We start from the raw sequence: 20742 nt of genomic DNA, 5'->3' as shown, positions 1-20742 counted from the left end.
CCCCAGAGCTCGGCTCGGGTAGAAAACAATGAATAGAGAAAGAAACACCTTTTGAAGCTGCTAATAGAAACCAAGATTCCATGGCTAAGGCTTTGGACATTGGCTTTGGCGAGAATGAGAGTCCGACCCAGAAGAGAGATTCCGTTATCCCCCTTTCCGTCGTTGTTATGAATTACCCGGGTAAGTCTCAACCTAGTGGGGGAGTAGAGGTAAGTGATGTATATTGAAAACCATCTGTGGCCAGGATACTGCTTCTTGTGAAACCCCTTCAACAGGAAGCTCAGCTGGCACAAGCCCCACCTTTGGACTTTGCTGCTTGTAACATCCAACCAGGAGATTGAGTCCTAGTTAAGGAGTAGAAAGAAGCGCCAGTGGCGGTGAAATGGCGTGGCCCATTCCAAGTGTCACTGACGACAGAAACAGCCATCAAGACAGCTGAACACAGGTGGACCCGTCACTCTCGGGTCAAGGTCTCTGAAGCCTCAGAGATTTGCACATCTCAGCTGGAGGAGAAGGCCGGGAGGCCGTGACTGACACTCTGCAGGAGTGGGCCGGAGCAGTAGCCAGTGCTTCGACATCAGAGGAAGCCCTGCGTGCCTACCCACAGACCATCTGCTGAAATAGTCTCTATGGGCATCCCTCCTCTAGAATCTCCACTCACTGGGGTGCTAATACTTGCAGCCATTGTTTCACGTTAAGTAGTTTCTGTGTCATCAATTGCCACAGGTGGTGCAGAAGACAACGGGAAAATTAGACTAGCTAATTAGATCACATTATTAAAACATTTTCCTTAATAATTCTACTTTTATATGGTCAGCTAAGTTTAGGCCAGGAGTGGGAGAATCAATTTGCAGCCTTAGGAGAAGAAGTAGCAAAAGTTTTGAACCTTAGCAATTGCTGGCTCTGTGGAGGGCCAGGAGGATCTGAAGAGTGCCTATGGTTGGCTAGCCCAGCTGAACCTAAGTGGTGGCTCAACACCCGACATGAGGTCCATACTAGGACCAAAGGGCCAAAGAAGGAAGTCCATGGCTATAGGAGAAGGTTTCACGAAGGATGTCTGGACTTCAGGTGGCTCTCTTGAAAGCTGTTTCTTGCATAGGCGAAGTTACAGCAGTTCAGGGAGCGGGTATCCAGAGCCAGCCCTACAGCTGCCAGCTCCAGCTGTAGGCATACCTGAAGCCGCTTTCTGGTCAAGTTACAAAGCATTCTAGACTTTTCTTTGCAGAGTATCTTAACACATAACAACCAATAAGCACCATACCCAATACCTTTACATTTGCCTATAGCCTATCATAGCTACTACCATCACCATATTCTAGTCATTATTATCCAATCACAAGAGTAAGTAAGTTACAATTTCAGCTTACAGTGGAGAATTCTTAGACCTTTCTTCTTCTTGCTACATCAACATTTCTTGTTTGCCTGCCATATCTTTCTTTTTGGTAAAGACACGTTTTCTATTGACTTATGCTCTTCTTGAGACTTACTTACTTGGTGAAAAACACGTCTTTGTTTGTAATCACATACCTTTGTCCTGCTCCTAAAAATCTCCTTCCAACTCATCTCCAACCTTTGCCTTCTCAGTTACTCAGCGATCACTGTTTCAGCAAAACATCTTTTATTCTATATCAAAACTTGCTTCCATTTCTACCTCATCCCCAGCTTCTACATTCACAGACCTTTCTGCCAAGCCTACATACCTGTGAAACTTTCTTACCAAACTTTCATCCTCCCCAACACATGGCCACTTCATTCTTCTCCAACAGGCACTTATTGCCTAAACAGGACAGGGCGGGTCTATGTAGGAAAAGGCGTTTGTCAATTGACTTTCTCTCTGGCTTTAAGCAATTGGCTTTGGCCCTCCAATTGCCCTCCTTACAATTGTTCCAAATATCAAGACAAATGCAATCAAATAGCTGTTCAGCTCACTAATGGTAGCTGCGTAAGGTGTTCTTACCACACTTACCAAAAACATTTGGAAGCCTGTAAAGCAATGGGGAGGGACAAGGGGTTTTTTTGACCACCTATTTTTAAGCTGTCCCCACAAAAATTCCACAAGTAGAAGACATGTTGTTTGTGATTATCAGTGGGAATGGCAACACCGGATTGGAACTCAAAGCCTTTTAGTGAGTTCTGCTCCAAATCCAACCAAACAGCTTGCAGATGTAAATGTAGATGGCAACCCTGTGTGGGAGCTTGGAAATGCAAATACTGTGACCCTTATGGTGGGGCAGCTATTGTTGGAGGACCGTTAGGCCCGGGAATCCTGCTGTATTTTGACCCGCCAATTGATGACCAAGGGTAGGAAGGCCCCTTTGCTAATGGAACACGGGCTTTGAAAGGACATTATTGGATTTGTGGCCAACATGCTTAGCTCAGGTTACCTCCAAACTGGTCAGGGATATAGTGTATATCTTAGACCATTGTTCTTTTTGCTACTACAAATTCAGGGAAATCGCTTAGGAATCAAAATCTGTGAGGATTTAATTAGAGAAAAGCAGTCAGCTGAGGCAGCCTTGGCTGCAGGGAGCACCCCAAAACGGGGAAAAGATGAATGGCCACCAGAACAAGTTACGCAACACGATGGACCAGCCCCTTGGAAACCTAAGGAATTAATCCCAGATGCCTGGGAACCCATTTATCATTTCAATGAGATAATTAGGTTACAAGCTGTCTCAGAAATAATTACCAACCAGCCAGCCACAGCTCTTGACCGTCTTGCTGAGCAACCCACTTCAATGAGGAAAGCGGTATTTTCAACATTGGATGGTATTAGATTATCTGTTAGCAGAAGAAGGAGGAGTTTGTGGGAAATTCAATGACTCGAGCTGCTGTTTGCAAGCAGAGGACAGCGGAAATGTGGTCAAACAAATAACAAAGGAAATAACCTCAGCTCATGGACCTGTCCAAGTGTTAAAAGGATGGTAATGGGACATGTTTTCCTGGCTAACTGGCCAGCTATGGGCTAAATTGTTACAGCAGGGATTACTGTAACACGCCTATATCAAACCAGGAATCCCGTGGAAAAGAAGTATATATGGACAGATTGGTGGTAGATGTTTCGGAGGTCTTTATTTCTCCAGCCGCATGGCCGGGGCTCTGCTCAGGAACTCCCCCAGTCACGGGACCCGAGGGTCCTTGGCCACACCGGGGAACACAAACCAACCAATGGGGAATGAAGCTGACCAGGGGCAGGGAAACCCCGTGTCTCTCGCCCAGGGCCCATCTCCCAGGGCTCCATGGCAGGGGGGGAGACCCCAACACTAAATGAATACCATTTCTCCTCTTATATGCTATAGCAACTCTAATCTTTTGAGCATGCGTGACACCATGCTGGGTGCAGCTCTTTCAGCAGGTGGTCAAGGGGATGCCGCTAGCAGCCATGCCTACCTGATCCAGAAAGGACTACAAAAGGACAGAAAAGGATGTCACTGCAAATAATAGCAAAAGCCAAGAAGACTCAAGAAGAAAAAATTAAATCAATGGTAATTAAGGTTTGTAAAGACAAATACAGATCAAATAAAAAGAGGAGGGATTAAAAGGAAGGAGGTGGATGAGTCTTTACAAACAGACCGTGTGAATTGGCCTGTAGACAAGGCTACGAACTTATGGGGAGTGAAGTAACAGAAGAAACTATTAGTTCTCTAGAACTGTTACTAATCATCAGAGACTGTTGATTAATCCAGGGCGTGTTAAATTCCTGAACCTAGAGCAAGGCAACAAAGACTTAATAGAATTAGGAATGGTTTCTTTTTCTTCCTTTTCGATGCCAAAAGGGGGGGTGCATATTAGAGGAGGGCATAGAGTAGGCAGTTCCGGAAGTCTGTATCTGCCGAATACCTCAGCCAGTGGGGAAAAGGAAGAGGGCCTTGTGGCCAGGAACTTGGCATAAAAAAGGGGCTGCATCCCGCAACCGTTTGACAGACCCCAGGGGAAAAGCCCCATGGACTCTCCCTGTAGTCGAAGAATGTTGCAGGACTCCTCTGTCTCCTTTTCGGACATCAACCTCAGGCACCGTGGATTAATTTTCCTTAACGGCAGCGACCTGCTGCGTGCTCTCCGTGCTCCTCCCCAGCCCCCCGGCAGGTGTAAAATAGTTCCCGGCGGCTCCCACCGCGCGTTACAGACGGCTGCGCGGCCCCGGGACTGCTCGCAGTGCTCCCCTGCTCCGCAAGGGCTGCCCGCGGGCTGCGGAGCCACCTCGCCACCGGCGCGGCCACGGCCGGGGCCCTTCTCGACAGCAGCCGAGGGGCTGCGGAGCGGGCGGCTGCGGGACGATCAGCCATTTTATGCCGCGCGGTGCTGCCGCCTCCATCTAGTGCTCCATCGCGCCGCCGGCCGACCCCGCCTGGCGCGCTCCCGCTCGGCCGCGCTCGCCGCCCGCCCAGCCTCGCCGGAAGCTCTCCCGCCCGGGCCGTGCCCCGGCTCCGCCTGCGGTTCGGCAGGGCCCGGCCGCACGCGTGCTGCGTGGCTCGGAGCACCCGCGTTGCGCCGCAGGCCACGGGGAAGGCGGGGCGGGGCGGGCCGGCGCCATGGTGGTAGCGCGAGGAGAGGAGCGCCCGGGCGGGGCGGCGCGTGGCGCGGCGGTGAGCGCTTCTGCTTCCTGTCGCTCGGCGGCCGCCCTCGGCAGGTGCCGTGTGACCCCGCGGAGCGGCGGGGCCGGCCGGGCGGTGCGCGGCGAGGCTTTCGGCCAGCGGCGGCCGCAGCGAGAGGCTGCTGGCACTGCCCGTGCCGGTGGAGAGAGCGGGGATCCGAGGCCGGCCTTCCTAGGGTAACGAGGGGCGACCGCCTTTGCCGCGCTGCCCTCCGTGCAGCACGTGGCCGATTCCGGTGAACCCGAGGTCTCCGCAGCGGCGCGGGCGGGAGGGAGTGGGGAGCGCGCTCGGTGCTCTGCCGGCCGCTCCCGCCCAGCGCTGCGCTCCGCCGAGGCGTTTTCCCGCCCGTCCTGGGGAGGACACAAGGGACACCAAAGTTGGAGCTTAGCTGTCAGGGGGAGCAACTTGCCTCCATTGGCGACGTCCTTTTCCCTCTGATTCAGCTACCTTGTAGTAGGTGCGATGGTGCTGAAGAAGGGTGGCGGCTTGGCACAGTTGCTGGCATAGGTGGTGCAAGAGCTCCACGCAAGGAGCTTTGAGTGGCATGTGTGAGGGTAGGAGGGTACGGCACCCACAGCTGAAGGCAGAAAAGGTCAGGGCATGTCATCAGCCGCAATCGTGCTAAGTTGTTCATCTTTGCAAACAGCTTGCCGAGTTGTTCCTTTTCTTAGGTAATGGGGGTTTGTATCAACCAGAACTGCATATGGTCAGTATTTGCAGAGAAGGTTATTTGGACTGTTGTTGAGGTGAGTGTAGCAGTTTCTATGGCATTTTGCAAAAAAGTGACAGGTCTCTCTGCGTTCCCCAATTCTTAACAAAAATGAAGTTAACAAAGCCCTGAAAAGAGGTTTTACAAAACTTGAGGGATTTTTTCCTACTCGTACTGTAGAGACAACCATAGTCACCTTGTCTTTCCAAAAGTGAAGGTTACATCTTTTTGTCCAAGAGCATCAAGTGCTTTTGGTCAGCGTTTGTGTGCAAGCATTAGCCTTGTTCTTGTTCTTCCCTGGAGAACTTTTACAGTACTCAGATGATCTGTGTAGGCTGCAGAGTGCAGTGGTGAACTTCAAGGCTTCCAGCAGAAGGGAGATGCTGTCCACGTTTTGGATTCTCCTTAGTCTGAACCTTCAATGTCCAAGGCTTCACTTTTCAAGCAGTTGGAAGAGCTCCAAATTAAGATATGAACAGGTCTTAATTGACCTTGTCACCGCCTCAGTTAGTCAAGTAATGCTGTGCACTGGATTTAATTGCCTAGTGCAACATGTGCTAAAGATATGTAGAGTATCTCCTCGATTACCCTCCCAGAAGGGTTTGAAGGGAGAACAAGGAGTTCCGAAGACAGGTATTTGGTGTACGAGAAGTAGAACTTAGTTGCTTGCAGGGCACTGCATGCACAAATGTCTAAGGAGGATCCTTCTTTTTTTGTCCCATCTATGCTTGTTCTCATTTGAAATCCTGAACATTCTGGAGGCTGGTTTTGTTAGGGTTGTGGCTGGGGAAGGGGTGGTGGTGGGGGAGGGGTGGGTGTTGTTTCTGATTTTTTTAATTTCCAGGATAGTGTACAAAGAACTTGTGCCCAAAACCAGCAGTATGAAGCAAGGCAGGTATAAAAGAAGGTCACCGAAATGTCGGCTAATATGAATCTGAAAGCGCTTCAGTATTTTACCCAGGAGTTTCACTCCAACAAGGTGATTGTCCTTCACAGAAATGTAGTGGCAGGCTTATGCCATGCTAGAAGTGATGACCTTTCTCTGCCCCAAATTGACCAGCAAGATATTTTGGCTCTTGATTTAAACCCCTGAGCCAGCTGTGTTTCAGGCTGCAGAAGCTGCAGGTGTTGTGGCAGACGCGGGGTGCAGCCTTGCCTGCCGGTCCCGACCTGGCGCACGCCGGTGGCAGCCGTCAGCGCCTGGGGTCCCCTGTGCCGCCCACGCCAGGGCTCTGCCTGCCTGCTTGCACCCCCGGTAGCCTCAGGGAAACAGCGGACTACTCCATCTACTTTAAAAACAAAGAAGCAAACAAAAAGCCCACTGTAAAAATATGTAGAAGTCTTGAAACTAATTCTCAGCGCTTGCTCGGAGTTTGTTGATGGCGCAAATGGATTTTGGATAAACTGGTATTGCTAGTACTACTTTTAAATTAGGCTCCTGAACTTCAGAAAGGAGAAGATGGTGGTCACATACCCCTGAGGAATGTTTGAAAAAGTAAGAGTGCTCAGTCATTTAAAGGTGGCCAGAAAATGGGTGTGGCAGTGGAGTGGACACTCTGCGAGTAGGTAGCCTTAAGTCATGCAGCGACTGGCACTTCAGTGGGAATTTTGCATCAACACCAAGAGATCGTTCCATGATGTGTTGCATAACAGCAAATTGGGCCAAAATTCTGCTGACTTTGATCAAGGTGGACGGGCCACCTTCACTTAACCCAGCATAGGGACATAAATCAATGATGTTTGAAAAACAGCCATGAAACATAGCCCCTTTAGTTTATTGCACTGTTGCAAGTCTGCAAAGCTCTGTTGCCAGGTCATTGGAAGTAGCTGTTGGAATCTAACTGCATTTGGACACTTTGTCAGTCAGCATCACCAGGAGGCTTAACGGTTTAGGTTGAGAGGTGGTGCATGTTTTTTTTCAGAGGAATGGCCCAGTGAAGAGCAGTGTTCACTGCCATGACTGCCGTTGTCGCCTTCTAGAGAAATCTTGGTTCATTCAGAGAGAACTTCCTTGGTTCTGCTGGTTTGGTTTCGCAGCTGGAGCAAAGGTACAGCACTGGAAGCAATTCCTAGGGCAGAAGCGGGAGATATCCAAAGCTCTGCACTTTGTTGTCCTCAGCACAGTGTAAGTGAGCGTAGTCTAATTGGAGGAGTGGTGAGCATCAGTGATATCAGATTTTTTACAAGTTCTTAATTCTGTCAAAACAAGAAAGAAGGAGAGTGATGAAGATGAAATCCTTTCCTCTTAAATCTGCCTACAGAGCAACTTCAGGGGTAGTTGTAATGTGTATTCACCTATTTTGAATTGCCCAAAACCAGGCCTAGAGATGCTTCAGAGACAGAGTCAGAGAAGCGGGTATTTGCTTTATTTGGCGCTGGGTGCGTGGGGGATCGCTCCTCCTAACACACCCACGCAGAGCACTCCATACAGTCCAGCATTATGTGTAAAATTTTTGAATATTCATCCCATTCCTTGGGATAGGAGTAGTTCTAGAAATTACTTCTCGGAAGTCATTGATATCATTAGCAGATGTGCCACGCATGTGCTGTGTAGCCAGGTGGTCGCACTGAGGAAGGCTCCTCTTCTTCCTCGGGGGTCTTTCTGATAAAGATCAGTAGTCTCCGTCACAATGCACTTTTTACCTTTCTTTCTGGAGCATGCACAGTTCTTCACTGGATGATTCAGCGATCTCTGTGCTGGTTTTCAAAAGATCCTGTTCCTCTTATCTTGACAAGATTAAGGCAAGTGCTGCTGCTTAGGTTTTGTGATTAACATTTGCCGTCTCTTAGTAGTTCCCTCGTGTTTACATGAGTAAACTATGGATCAACCCCCTTCTCAATTTTAGCACTGAAAGGATATCAGAGTCATTTAAAGAGCTGTCTCCTATGGAGTACTATAAAACTGCCATCATGGTAACACGTTTTCATACAGTCGTTTTAGCACAGAAGTAATAGATGTACAATCTTGGATGTTTCAACCTGCTGACTCAAGAGCCAGTGTTGAGCTTTTCTCTTTTAAATCCAGTCTTAGAGCTCTGCAGGGATCACTACAGCATGACGTTGTGACAAGGGGATGCTGATTCATGCATAAACCTTTGATGCTTTCCTTCTATCTTCAAGCAGCTTTGCAAACCAGTGATGATCTGGCATGTTGCAACTTGAGAGTCATGGTAAAGGTTTCACCAAACACTTTGTAATATCATGCTGCAGCTTTCATTCCTAAGGAAATAGCATTGAGCATATGGCTGGCAAAATGCCAAAAGAATGAGCCAAACCCAATATCCTTTAATGGGAAAGATGGAAAACATTGAGATGTGTTTATTTGAACTAAAATTCCTGTGGACCAAGCCTAAATGTATTTCACACTAAATTCTTAGAACTGATTTTAAGGGAAGATGTGAGAAAGATGAATTCACAAGCGGAATTTTCAGCAGCATAATATTGAACATTTGTTAGTAGAACAAAGGCATATCACAGCGCGGGAGCACTTAGCAATATTGCTAGAGGCGTGGCTCCATTCATGTTACTGTGAACTTAAGTACTTTTTAAACATAGTCCTTAAGCCCAGAAAGTAATTTACACTTCACTCAACTTTTCCCCCCCCTCCTGTCTCTGCCCCCTTGTGCCAGCGCATGCCAGCACGCTGCCGCCTCGGTCCTCTGGATAGCTCCAGAATTGAAGGCTGGCACCCCGCTCCGGTGCCTCCTCAGTCTCCAACCTAATTTGTAGTTGACAGATTCTTTGGGAGGTGTGAGTTTTGATGAGATAACAGACTTCCTGGGATGCATGCGGTTCATCTTCTTTGTTTCTTTAAGATGTCTTGGTTTCTACCTCTGTCATTTCTCAACTTAAAGGACATTTATTATCAGGTGTTTATTACCACGTTTCCCAACATGTTACCACTCTTTCGAAGTTACAATTTACTCTAGTCTTGTTTTTACTTAACTATATTTTACCTGTTTCTACGTAGTACATGATCACTTCTAAATGTTAAAATCATATATGGGAAAGACAAGATTTATCTTTCACTCATTTATCACAGGAGGAATGTGTTAGCTGCTCGTGTTGCAGTTCACTTGTAATGCTGGTCTATTACCGCAGGCCTGGGCCCTAGGCTATATCACCATGTCCCGCAGCCATAGGGAGGAGGAGGAGGAGAGAAGATCCAGCAGGCAGGAATTGTGCAGCAAGATTTATTCATTTAATTATTTTACAAACTCTTTTACAGACTTTCTTCTTCATAATCTATTTGGACAAAGGATCAGCCACCCCTTGGGGTGATTGGCTAAAATCCTAAAACATCCATTGTCAAAATATTTTTCTACTATACCATAAACAAGACTTTTCAAGGTTGCAGGTGGCTTGGTCGTTTCCATACTCTGCTACCTCTTCTGTGAGAGAGAAAAGTCTCTCACGGACTTAGAAAATAGCAAGAAAATCCTCGCTAGCAGCATTTTTGTATCTACACTGGTCCTTCTCATTTCCTTTTCTCTAGAACACATTTCTCAGGCTCAGTGAGCAGATGTGCGTGCAAGTGGTTTGGTGTGTCCTTGGAATTCAACTAGTCAGGGTCAGATGGGTTTCTGCAGTGAAAGGATACAAGGAAACGGGGATATAGCCTACAGTGGGAACTCCTGTGATTTTGCTCCTCTCCAAACATTTCTCCTCTCAAAATGGATCTCTGTAGGAAATGGCAATCAGGCCTTAAATGCGCCAATCAGGCTTGTAAATAAACCCATATTATCAGTCAATCTCTTCAATCTATTCATGTGTTTATATGGGATTTTATTCCTATAGAATAGAAAACTCGGAGCAGTGGCAAAGAAGGGGGGGGGGGTGGGGGTGGGGCAGCAGCGGCCCTGCTCTGAGCGGGGCAGGGAAAGGCAGGCTCGGGATGCCGGGGTTTCTCACCTGAGGCACCCGAGCAGATGGTGAAGAGTCCCTCTTTTAGTGAAGGTAGACTGTTAAGAAGGTTCCAATGCAACGGCCGCTCTTACGAACAGAGCTGCACTCACGGTAGAAGAAAGGCAGCAGGAGACGGAATCCTGCAGTGGTGACCAATTCTCCCCGCAGCCACCGTAGCCTCTCTCCCCTCCGAATGCTTGAGAGAACAAGAGCTGGGGGCTGCATGCAACCCCGTTTTGCCAGTCCAAAGTTCACTGTATCTCTGCCCTCACAAGACACCTCAGCTAAAGGGAGTAGCCAGCTGCATCCCTCTCCTGAGCAGTGACAACTTCTTTTGTCTCTCTTAAGTGTCCAGTCGTTATTGTCTCCTAGCGTATAGGGGAAAGCTCCTTAAGAGAAAATAAAACCTCAAAAAATAAAAGGAGAACTACTAAAACCCCAACATACGGGTGATTCTCACTTTCCTTTACTGTCCTGTGGTGGTCGGCGATGGAAGAGACGGGGCAGATTGCTCGGATGCAAGAAGCCGATTTTATTGATACAGAGCTGAGTATTTATACCTTTTCAGCAGTAACTAAAAATAGATTCTTATATAAGCAGCAATCACTATAACAACCATATCTATGTTTCTTAATAACATTGCAAAACTACAAACTAGCATTAACCGACAGTAAGCATGCCGTTCCCTTACACTAGCTATTTCCTGGTAGGCCGTACTGCCTGCCATGGTTTGCGGCCTAGCAGCGTTAGCGCGTCCACTTCTGACATGAGTTTAGCAGTGCTCTCACTTCTGCTTTCTAGCTGTATCTCCACACTTCTCAGCTCCATGTAAAAGCACATGCTCTCAGTGTCGTAGAGTCCTTAGGGAAAGCAAACAGCGGTTCCGCTTCACACTGCTAAATGTGCCAGGACAGAAAGCTTTCACTGACCTTGCCTTGCCTTTTCCTTGCAGCCTTTCCTCTTCAGAGTGAAAGATAGATTTAGAAGAACTATAAAGATTTTAGTTATAGGCTAGCTGTGTTGAGATTAGTTAGAGTAGGAAGGAATTTGGGCCCAGTGAGAGTTAACGAAAATAGTTAAGAGAGCTGGACCTGAAAGGGGTTTTAAGATGTGATTACCAAATAACTGATGATCTGTCATTTGCATGTTTGCTTAGCTGTGCTTAGAAGGAGGAATAGAAACTTTGATAAGTTGGTGTAGGGAACAAGGACAATTACCAATTTCCTCCCTTGGTGGGAACCCGTTCAAAAGTCACGCAAGAGGAAACTTAAGAGGTCACTAAAGTAATTCGGATTGTTAAAGTTCAAAAAGGCAAAAAGGCCAAAATGAGGAAGATGAGTTACTTCATCTTTCTTGGGACCACTGACCCAATTCAAGACCACTGACTCCATTCAGGACACACACTATGCATGCTTAATGACATTTAAGCTCATTTCCATATGAAGCGGAGAATGGGAGGTGTTAATGTTACGAATATGCATTTGTATTTTGGATATTCCTAATATGTGGAAATAAAGAGTGTCGTGTTTGCTTGGATCGGGGCCCTGCGTCTTAGGCAGCGCGGCAAAGGCGGCCACCCCTCGTTACCCTAGGAAGGCCGGCCTCGGATCCCCGCTCTCTCCACCGGCACGGGCAGTGCCAGCAGCCTCTCGCTGCGGCCGCCGCTGGCCGAAAGCCTCGCCGCGCACCGCCCGGCCGGCCCCGCCGCTCCGCGGGGTCACACGGCACCTGCCGAGGGCGGCCGCCGAGCGACAGGAAGCAGAAGCGCTCACCGCCGCGCCACGCGCCGCCCCGCCCGGGCGCTCCTCTCCTCGCGCTACCACCATGGCGCCGGCCCGCCCCGCCCCGCCTTCCCCGTGGCCTGCGGCGCAACGCGGGTGCTCCGAGCCACGCAGCACGCGTGCGGCCGGGCCCTGCCGAACCGCAGGCGGAGCCGGGGCACGGCCCGGGCGGGAGAGCTTCCGGCGAGGCTGGGCGGGCGGCGAGCGCGGCCGAGCGTGAACGCGCCAGGCGGGGGTCGGCCGGCGGCGCGATGGAGAGCTAGATGGAGGCGGCAGCACCGCGCGGCATAAAATGGCTGATCGTCCCGCAGCCGCCCGCTCCGCAGCCCCTCGGCTGCTGTCGAGAAGGGCCCCGGCCCTGGCCGCGCCGGTGGCGAGGTGGCTCCGCAGCCCGCGGGCAGCCCTGGCGGGGCAGGGGAGCACTGCGAGCAGTCCCGGGACCATGCAGCCGTCTGTAACGCGCGGTGGGAGCCGCCGGGAACTATTTTACACCTGCCGGGGGGCTGGGGAGGAGCACGGAGAGCACGCAGCAGGTCGCTGCCGTTAGGGAAAATTAATGCACGATGCCTGAGGTTGATGTCCGAAAAGGAGACACAGGAGTCCTGCAACATTCTTCGACTACAGGGAGAGTCCATGGGGCTTTTCCCCTGGGGTCTGTCAAACGGTTGCGGGATGCAGCCCCCTTTTGCTGTCAAGTTCCTGGCCAGAGCACCCTCTTCCTTTTCCCCACTGGCTGAGGTATTCGGGAGATACAGATTTCCAGAACTGCCTACTCTAAGTCCCCCTCTAATATGCACCCCCCCTTTTGGCATCGAAAAGGAAGAAAAAAACCCCATTTCTAATTCTATTAAGTCTTTGTTGCCTTGCTCTAGGTTCAGGAATTTAACACGCCCTGGATTAATCAACAGTCTCTGATGATTAGTAACAGTTCTAGAGAACTAATAGTTTCTTCTGTTACTTCACTCCCCATAAGTTCGTAGCCTTGTCTACAGGCCAATTCACACGGTCTGTTTGTAAAGACTCATCCACCTCCTTCCTTTTAATCCCTCCTCTTTTTATTTGATCTGTATTTGTCTTTACAAACCTTAATTACCATTGATTTAATTTTTTCTTCTTGAGTCTTCTTGGCTTTTGCTATTATTTGCAGTGACATCCTTTTCTGTCCTTTTGTAGTCCTTTCTGGATCAGGTAGGCATGGCTGCTAGCGGCATCCCCTTGACCACCTGCTGAAAGAGCTGCACCCAGCATGGTGTCACGCATGCTCAAAAGATTAGAGTTGCTATAGCATATAAGAGGAGAAATGGTATTCATTTAGCCCATAGCTGGCCAGTTAACCATGAAAACATGTCCCATTACCATCCTTTCAACACTTGGACAGGTCCATGAGCTGAGGTTATTTCCTTTGTTATTTGTTTGACCACATTTCCGCTGTCCTCTGCTTGCAAACAGCAGCTCGAGTCATTGAATTTCCCACAAACTCCTCCTTCTTCTGCTAACAGATAATCTAATACCATCCAATGTTGAAAATACCGCTTTCCTCATTGAAGTGGGTTGCTCAGCAAGACGGTCAAGAGCTGTGGCTGGCTGGTTGGTAATTATTTCTGAGACAGCTTGTAACCTAATTATCTCATTGAAATGATAAATGGGTTCCCAGGCATCTGGGATTAATTCCTTAGGTTTCCAAGGGGCTGGTCCATCGTGTTGCGTAACTTGTTCTGGTGGCCATTCATCTTTTCCCCGTTTTGGGGTGCTCCCTGCAGCCAAGGCTGCCTCAGCTGACTGCTTTTCTCTAATTAAATCCTCACAGATTTTGGTTCCTAAGTGATTTCCCTGAATTTGTAGTAGCAAAAAGAACAATGGTCTAATATACCCCAGGGCTATACCATATCCCTGACCAGTTTGGAGGTAACCTGAGCTAAGCATGTTGGCCACAAATCCAATAATGTCCTTTCAAAGCCCGTGTTCCATTAGCAAAGGGGCCTTCCTACCCTTGGTCATCAATTGGCGGGTCAAAATACAGCAGGATTCCCGGGCCTAACGGTCCTCCAACAATAGCTGCCCCACCATAAGGGTCACAGTATTTGCATTTCCAAGCTCCCACACAGGGTTACCATCTACATTTACATCTGCAAGCTGTTTGGTTGGATTTGGAGCAGAACTCACTAAAAGGCTTTGAGTTCCAATCCGGTGTTGCCATTCCCACTGATAATCACAAACAACATGTCTTCTACTTGTGGAATTTTTGTGGGGACAGCTTAAAAATAGGTGGTCAAAAAAACCCCTTGTCCCTCCCCATTGCTTTACAGGCTTCCAAATGTTTTTGGTAAGTGTGGTAAGAACACCTTACGCAGCTACCATTAGTGAGCTGAACAGCTATTTGATTGCATTTGTCTTGATATTTGGAACAATTGTAAGGAGGGCAATTGGAGGGCCAAAGCCAATTGCTTAAAGCCAGAGAGAAAGTCAATTGACAAACGCCTTTTCCTACATAGACCCGCCCTGTCCTGTTTAGGCAATAAGTGCCTGTTGGAGAAGAATGAAGTGGCCATGGACTTCCTTCTTTGGCCCCAAATCCCATGCCATTGTGGCCCTCCCATTGACCCACCATTTAGGTTCAGCTGGGCTAGCCAACCATGGCCACTCTTCAGATCCTCCTGGCCCTCCACAGAGCCAGCAATTGCTAAGGTTCAAAACTTTTGCTACTTCTTCTCCTAAGGCTGCCAATTGATTCTCCCACTCCTGGCCTAAACTTAGCTGACCATATAAAAGTAGAATTATTAAGGAAAATGTTTTAATAGTGTGATCTAATTAGCTAGTCTAATTTTCCCGTTGTCTTCTGCACCACCTGTGGCAATTGACGACACAGAAACTACTTAACGTGAAACAATGGCTGCAAGTATTAGCCCCCCAGTGAGTGGAGATTCTAGAGGAGGGATGCCCATAGAGACTATTTCAGCAGATGGTCTGTGGGTAGGCACGCAGGGCTTCCTCTGATGTCGAAGCACTGGCTACTGCTCCGGCCCACTCCTGCAGAGTGTCAGTCACGGCCTCCCGGCCTTCTCCTCCAGCTGAGATGTGCAAATCTCTGAGGCTTCAGAGACCTTGACCCGAGAGTGACGGGTCCACCTGTGTTCAGCTGTCTTGATGGCTGTTTCTGTCGTCAGTGACACTTGGAATGGGCCACGCCATTTCACCGCCACTGGCGCTTCTTTCTACTCCTTAACTAGGACTCAATCTCCTGGTTGGATGTTACAAGCAGCAAAGTCCAAAGGTGGGGCTTGTGCCAGCTGAGCTTCCTGTTGAAGGGGTTTCACAAGAAGCAGTATCCTGGCCACAGATGGTTTTCAATATACATCACTTACCTCTACTCCCCCACTAGGTTGAGACTTAGCCGGGTAATTCATAACAACGACGGAAAGGGGGATAACGGAATCTCTCTTCTGGGTCGGGCTCTCATTCTCGCCAAAGCCAATGTCCAAAGCCTTAGCCATGGCATCTTGGTTTCTATTCGCAGCTTCAAAAGGTGTTTCTTTCTCTATTCATTGTTTTCTACCCGAGCCGAGCTCTGGGGGTGCCAGGGCCTATGGAGGTTCCATTGTGTTCCTAAAGAAGCCAAAACCCCTTGAAGGATCTTTCCTGTAAAATGAGTTCCCCTATCTGAGTCTATTGCTTCTACAATGCTGTATCTTGGAATGATTTGTTCCAAAGATGCCTTAATAACTGATCCTGTCGTTGCTGAAGCAGTTGGAAATGCCTCTGGCCACCTTGCTAGCTGACATACCATTAGCAGAAGATATGAAGCCTTCCCACTTGGGGCATCTCAGGAAAATCCCCCCGGCATCTTTGGAAGGGACATGCAGCCCAAGGCCTCCCTCCCCTGGCAAGTTACTTTGTAACTTGGCTGTTTGCTTTAGCACAGATCAAGCAACCTTCAACAGCTCGTTTTGCCAGTCTAAAAAGACCCCCAGCAACATACAGCATGAGGAAGGCTTCTGCCAATCCTCAGGAAGTGCAAGGACTCTCTTCACGGAGTTCTTTTAATATTGGTAGGGCCAAAGCTTCTGGTATCTCTTGTTTGCCATCCCTTGTAAACCAATTATTGTCTTTTTTCTCTGCCACACGGTTTTTTACTGTATCTCGAACTCCTCTGGCAGAAAAGACAGCTTCCCGGGCAGTGATGGAGTCGCTGGGAGCAAAGGAGGCATCTTGGAGAGTTCTGGCAGAAGTGTTGCTTTCTGAATTTCTTCATCCACCAAAAAGGAGACAGAGGAGTCCTGGAACATTCTTCAACTACAGGGAGAGGCCATGGGGCTTTTGCCATGGGGTCTCTCAACTGATTGCGGGACGCAGCCCCCTTTTTATGCTAAGTTCCTGGCAACAGCACCCTCTGAGGTACTCGGGAATTACAGACTTCCGGAACCGCCTACTCTATGCTCCCCTCTAATAGGCACCCCCCTCTTGCTATGGAAAAGGAAGAAAACGAAACTACTCCTAATGCTATTAAGTCTTTGTTGCCTTGCTCTAGGTTCAGGAATTTAACACGGCCTTGGCTGAGCAACAGTCTCTGTCGATTAGTAACAGTTTCTAGAACTAACACTTTCTTCTGTTACTCCCCTACCAGTAAATTCCTAGCCTTGTCTAAGGACGGATTCACACGGTCTCTTTGTAAAGACACATCCATGTTACTCCTTTCACTCCCACACCTTCTTGGAGGTGGGACGGCTCCCCCTGGCACAGCACCTGGCACAAAACCCCCCTATGCGCACACGCACACCTGCACTTACCCTGCACTCCGCTGCACACACACACACACACACCGCCCGCACACTAACACCCCCCTCCACATCCCCACCATGCTACTTGCAGTGGCCCCGCCCCTGCCATCCCGGCCGGCTGGCAGCACCCACTCCTCACATGCTTCCCCATGCCTTGCGTTTCCTTGCTGCCCCCTCTGTAGCCTTCTGTCAACCTGCCTTTTCTCCCCTGCCTTGCATTGGCTTGCTCACCCATCCCCCACCTGACTTCCTTTCACATTCGTCTAGGTCTGGCCTCACCTTTCCTTTTCCTTCTAGGACCCTCATTGCCTTGCCTCGCCTCGCCTCGCAAAGCCACCACTTGCCTTGCCCTGCCCTTGAAGCCCTCCCTTGCCTTGCATGACCTTGCTCACCCCTCCCCCACCTGGAATTCAAGACCCCTTTTCAATGACATTTCATGGCCTTGCCCTGCCCCTTCTGCTCCTCCTAGGAATCTCAAAGCTCTCAAGCATCTCCGGTGTTTCAGGATCACAGGAGAGGAAGACCAGGGGAGGACGCATGTTGCCACGCTCATCTCCATGGGCAGCCTTTGTCTGGGAGCAATCCTTGCATGTCTTGAATCTTGGAAGGGCAATTCACATTTTGCCCTTGAGCTCGGGGACCAGAATGAGAGTTCTTTTGCATACAAAGGAAAGCAGGTAGCTCAAGTCTTTTAGGTGCAGAGGAGACATGACCCACGCGGGATCAAGGCCACACAAAGCACTTGGTCCTGGCCACTTTTGTGTACCAGCAGTCCTTGAATGTACTTCTCACCTGCCTTGCCTGGCCTTGCCTTGGCAACACAACAGTTTCCTTGTCTTGCCCTGCTAGCCCTCTGGAGCCCGCTGGAGCCTTGCATTCCTTTGCATGGCCATGCCCCATCCTTGACCTGCCTACTGCTTTCCTCCAGGGCCTTGACTTGCCAAGCACTTCCTGTTTCTGCCTGGCCTACCCATCAGTGGACTTTCCTTCCTACGGCCAGCCTTGCCTCTAACGTCTGGGCCTTCTCTTGCCTACCACTCCATTTGCTTTCCCCTCACTGCTCTGGCCTTGCTTACCTCTCCCTTGACTTGCCCACAATTGCCTGCACTTGCCTTGCAGCACCTTGCCTGCATAGAAGGCAAGGTAAAGAATGGTAAGCAGGGCAAAGCAAAGCCAGCAAGTTGTAGGTAGTGCGAGGCAAGGCAGACGTAGGCAAAGGAAGCAGAGCAAGGGTAGCTTAAGAAGAACTCGACAAGGTACTGAAGGCAAGGCAAGGCCAAGAGACTCGGAGTGCCTTTCCTTGGGAAGGCAAGGACATAGTGCCAGTGTTGCTGCAGCAGATGTTAAGGTGGCATGGGGAGGAATAGAAAGTGCTGAGAACAGCGTGTGTGCTGCTAGTTTGAGGGGCGCAGTTGAAGTTGTAGGCAGCAAGATCTTCCTCAGCTGGCACTGTTTTGAGCTCTGTTTTTGCCAGATGGTTTCAAGTTGGTGGGCAGAATCTGCGAGAGGGAAAAGATTTGTTTGGGCCAAAGAGGTTTGTCTGGCTCTTGGAGTGTGGTGTAAAGAAGAGGCTGCTCTTGGAAGGGGAAGATGAGGGAAATCTTTTTGTCCTGATGTGCTGTTGATTGGAGTGCAGGGACGTTTGCAACTTGCCTCTGCCCTTGGGGCGGTTTCGAGCAGCGCCAGGTGCTTGGCCTTCTTTTGCAAGTCGTCAGCGCCATCGTGCGGTTGTTTCGATGAGCGCTGACAGTGCCGGGGAAAAAGCCAAGCGCTTCGCTGGCGCGGCCGCAGTCGTGTGCGAGCAGTTGGTGGAAGAGCTCCGCTGTGCATCCTGCCTCTTGGAGACACAAAAGAATGTGATCCTGCGCGTCGCGGGGAAGCAAGAGGAATCTTTTCATTGTTGGCTGTGCAGTTTCGAAGCGGCAAAAGTCAAGGCAGTTCCAGCACGGCCTCTTTCTTTCAGAACCTTTTCTGTGCCATCTTGAACATGCTCAACATGGAACTCGCACCCACTGAACTGCATCAAAGGTCCTGGAGAGACGCACTTTCCTTCAAGCTCTAGCTACCATCCTACCCTCCACCTCTCGCGGATCCCAAAGCCCTTCCAAACATCCAGCAGCTGCACGCAGAGAACAAGTGCTAGAACAAGGCGTTGGCCTTCGTAGTCCCTCTAAAGTCTGTAAACTAGGCGAAACATTGCAGTGACCAGCACTTTCCTTCGCAACTATCTATAGAGCGTCATCACATTCTCTCAGAGTGGCTAAGTCCACCCTTGCAGCGCAGCATTTCCAGCCACAGTTGGGACTGAGAGATGGGCCAGGTGAGAAAGCATTTGTTGACTATCCCTCGTCTCTGGAAGACTTGATACTCGCAGCGCAATCACGTCCACACACCTTCAGTGTGGCCAAGTTCAAGCAGCTAGAGCTCACAGAGATGGGAGAGTCAGGAGAGAAGCCGTTCCAAAAGTACCGTGTAGTGACAGCAGCATTAAACCTGTGCACAGCAGTCTACAGCACTGTAGACCGTGGCTTCTCTGACAAGACGTGCCATCCCATTGTTGGCTCTCGCAGCTCGGTTGCTAGCTGCTCTCCTGAAGAAAAGAACTAGAAGGAAAAGCCAATGCTGGGCTGCACCTTCCCCTTGCCTCACGTAAAAGCCACTTCAACTCCCCGCTGCACTCTCTACTTCCCCTCTCCTTGGCATCGACCACTGTGTTTTCAGCATCTCGGAGCCGAAAGGTAAGCGCCAGTGTTCCCAGGGATGGTTGGAAGAGGGATAAGTAGTAGCACAAGTAGCTGTCGTTGAACTTCCTCCTTCGCAATGCTAACGTGAACTCGGCAGGCAGGCGAGCGCCAGCCACCCTCCTTTCTCAGTTTGTACGCTGCGGACGCGAGCCCGGTGCTCGGCGCCTTCGTTCGGCCTCTTTAGTACCCATGTGGCGCTTTCGTTCTGCCGGAGTCGAAGCGTCGTCTACTTCTCGCCCAGAGAGCACGGTGCCGGCAGCGAAATGCTCCAGCCCACTGCTTGTGCCGACACACGCCTGGGCTATGCACTTTGCCTCTCAGCGACATACAGCAGCACATTCGGTCTAAATGAAAAGGGAAAGATTCTCGGCTACGTCTGGCACAGAGAACAGCTGTAGTTCAACGGGCTTACCCAGAGCATGCCCCCGACGCGTGGGAACTTGTATTTGCACCACATTCCAGTGGCAGTCCTCTTTCCTTTACAGGCTGCACAGCGCCGTCAGATCGCGGTGCTCTCTGCACGTGCCTTCTCACTTCCAAGTAGCACCGCGCACATTAGAGCCTTGCAGGGAGAGAAGACGCGGATAGTCGTGTCGCAGAGAAGAACGTGGCAGGGCGAAAAGGTGTTCTTCTTTTGTCCTCCTCGTCGCCCAGAGTGTGGTGCTGTGTTGAAAGTCTTGGCCAGCGAAAAGCTAATCCAGCCAGTGTTTCTCTCCTGACGCATTTCGCTGAGCGAGAGCTACGCGGACAGTTTGGACTCTGTGAAGCAGCAAGAAAATGATTGTCCGTCGAGCTGAGGAAAATCCGTGCACAGCGCACTGTGGCCGCGTGCAGTGTTGGCGCTGAAGAGCGGCAAAGCTCAAAGGCATCGCTGGGCTTCAGTTCTGTCCCGACCGCAGAAGGCGAAGAACGAAGCAGCTGAGCACCGGCTGCATGTACTCAGTGGAGCGAATTCCAAATGTCCAGCCAAGAACTGCTTCACAAGCAGATTCAGCTGAGAATGCTCTGGCTGCTTCACAAAGGAAGGTGCTGTGTTGCACTTCCTGGACACTACCTGGTCAGAAGCAGTTTCTTACACCTTCAATGCTGCAGAGTCCATGCAGCTAGAGCACACTCAGAAGGACGCGTCCAGAAAGAAGGCGTTCTTCAAGTATCCCCCTCTTCCAAGCAGCCTTGAAACTGAGCACAACACACTGCGGCTCAGGAGGTTCCTTCTCAGATAGACGTGCCGTC

This window comes from Corvus hawaiiensis, chromosome 1 (assembly GCF_020740725.1).
Source record: "Corvus hawaiiensis isolate bCorHaw1 chromosome 1, bCorHaw1.pri.cur, whole genome shotgun sequence".
In the NCBI taxonomy this organism is placed as follows: Eukaryota; Metazoa; Chordata; class Aves; order Passeriformes; family Corvidae; genus Corvus; species Corvus hawaiiensis.
This window is presented reverse-complemented; position numbering follows the sequence as displayed.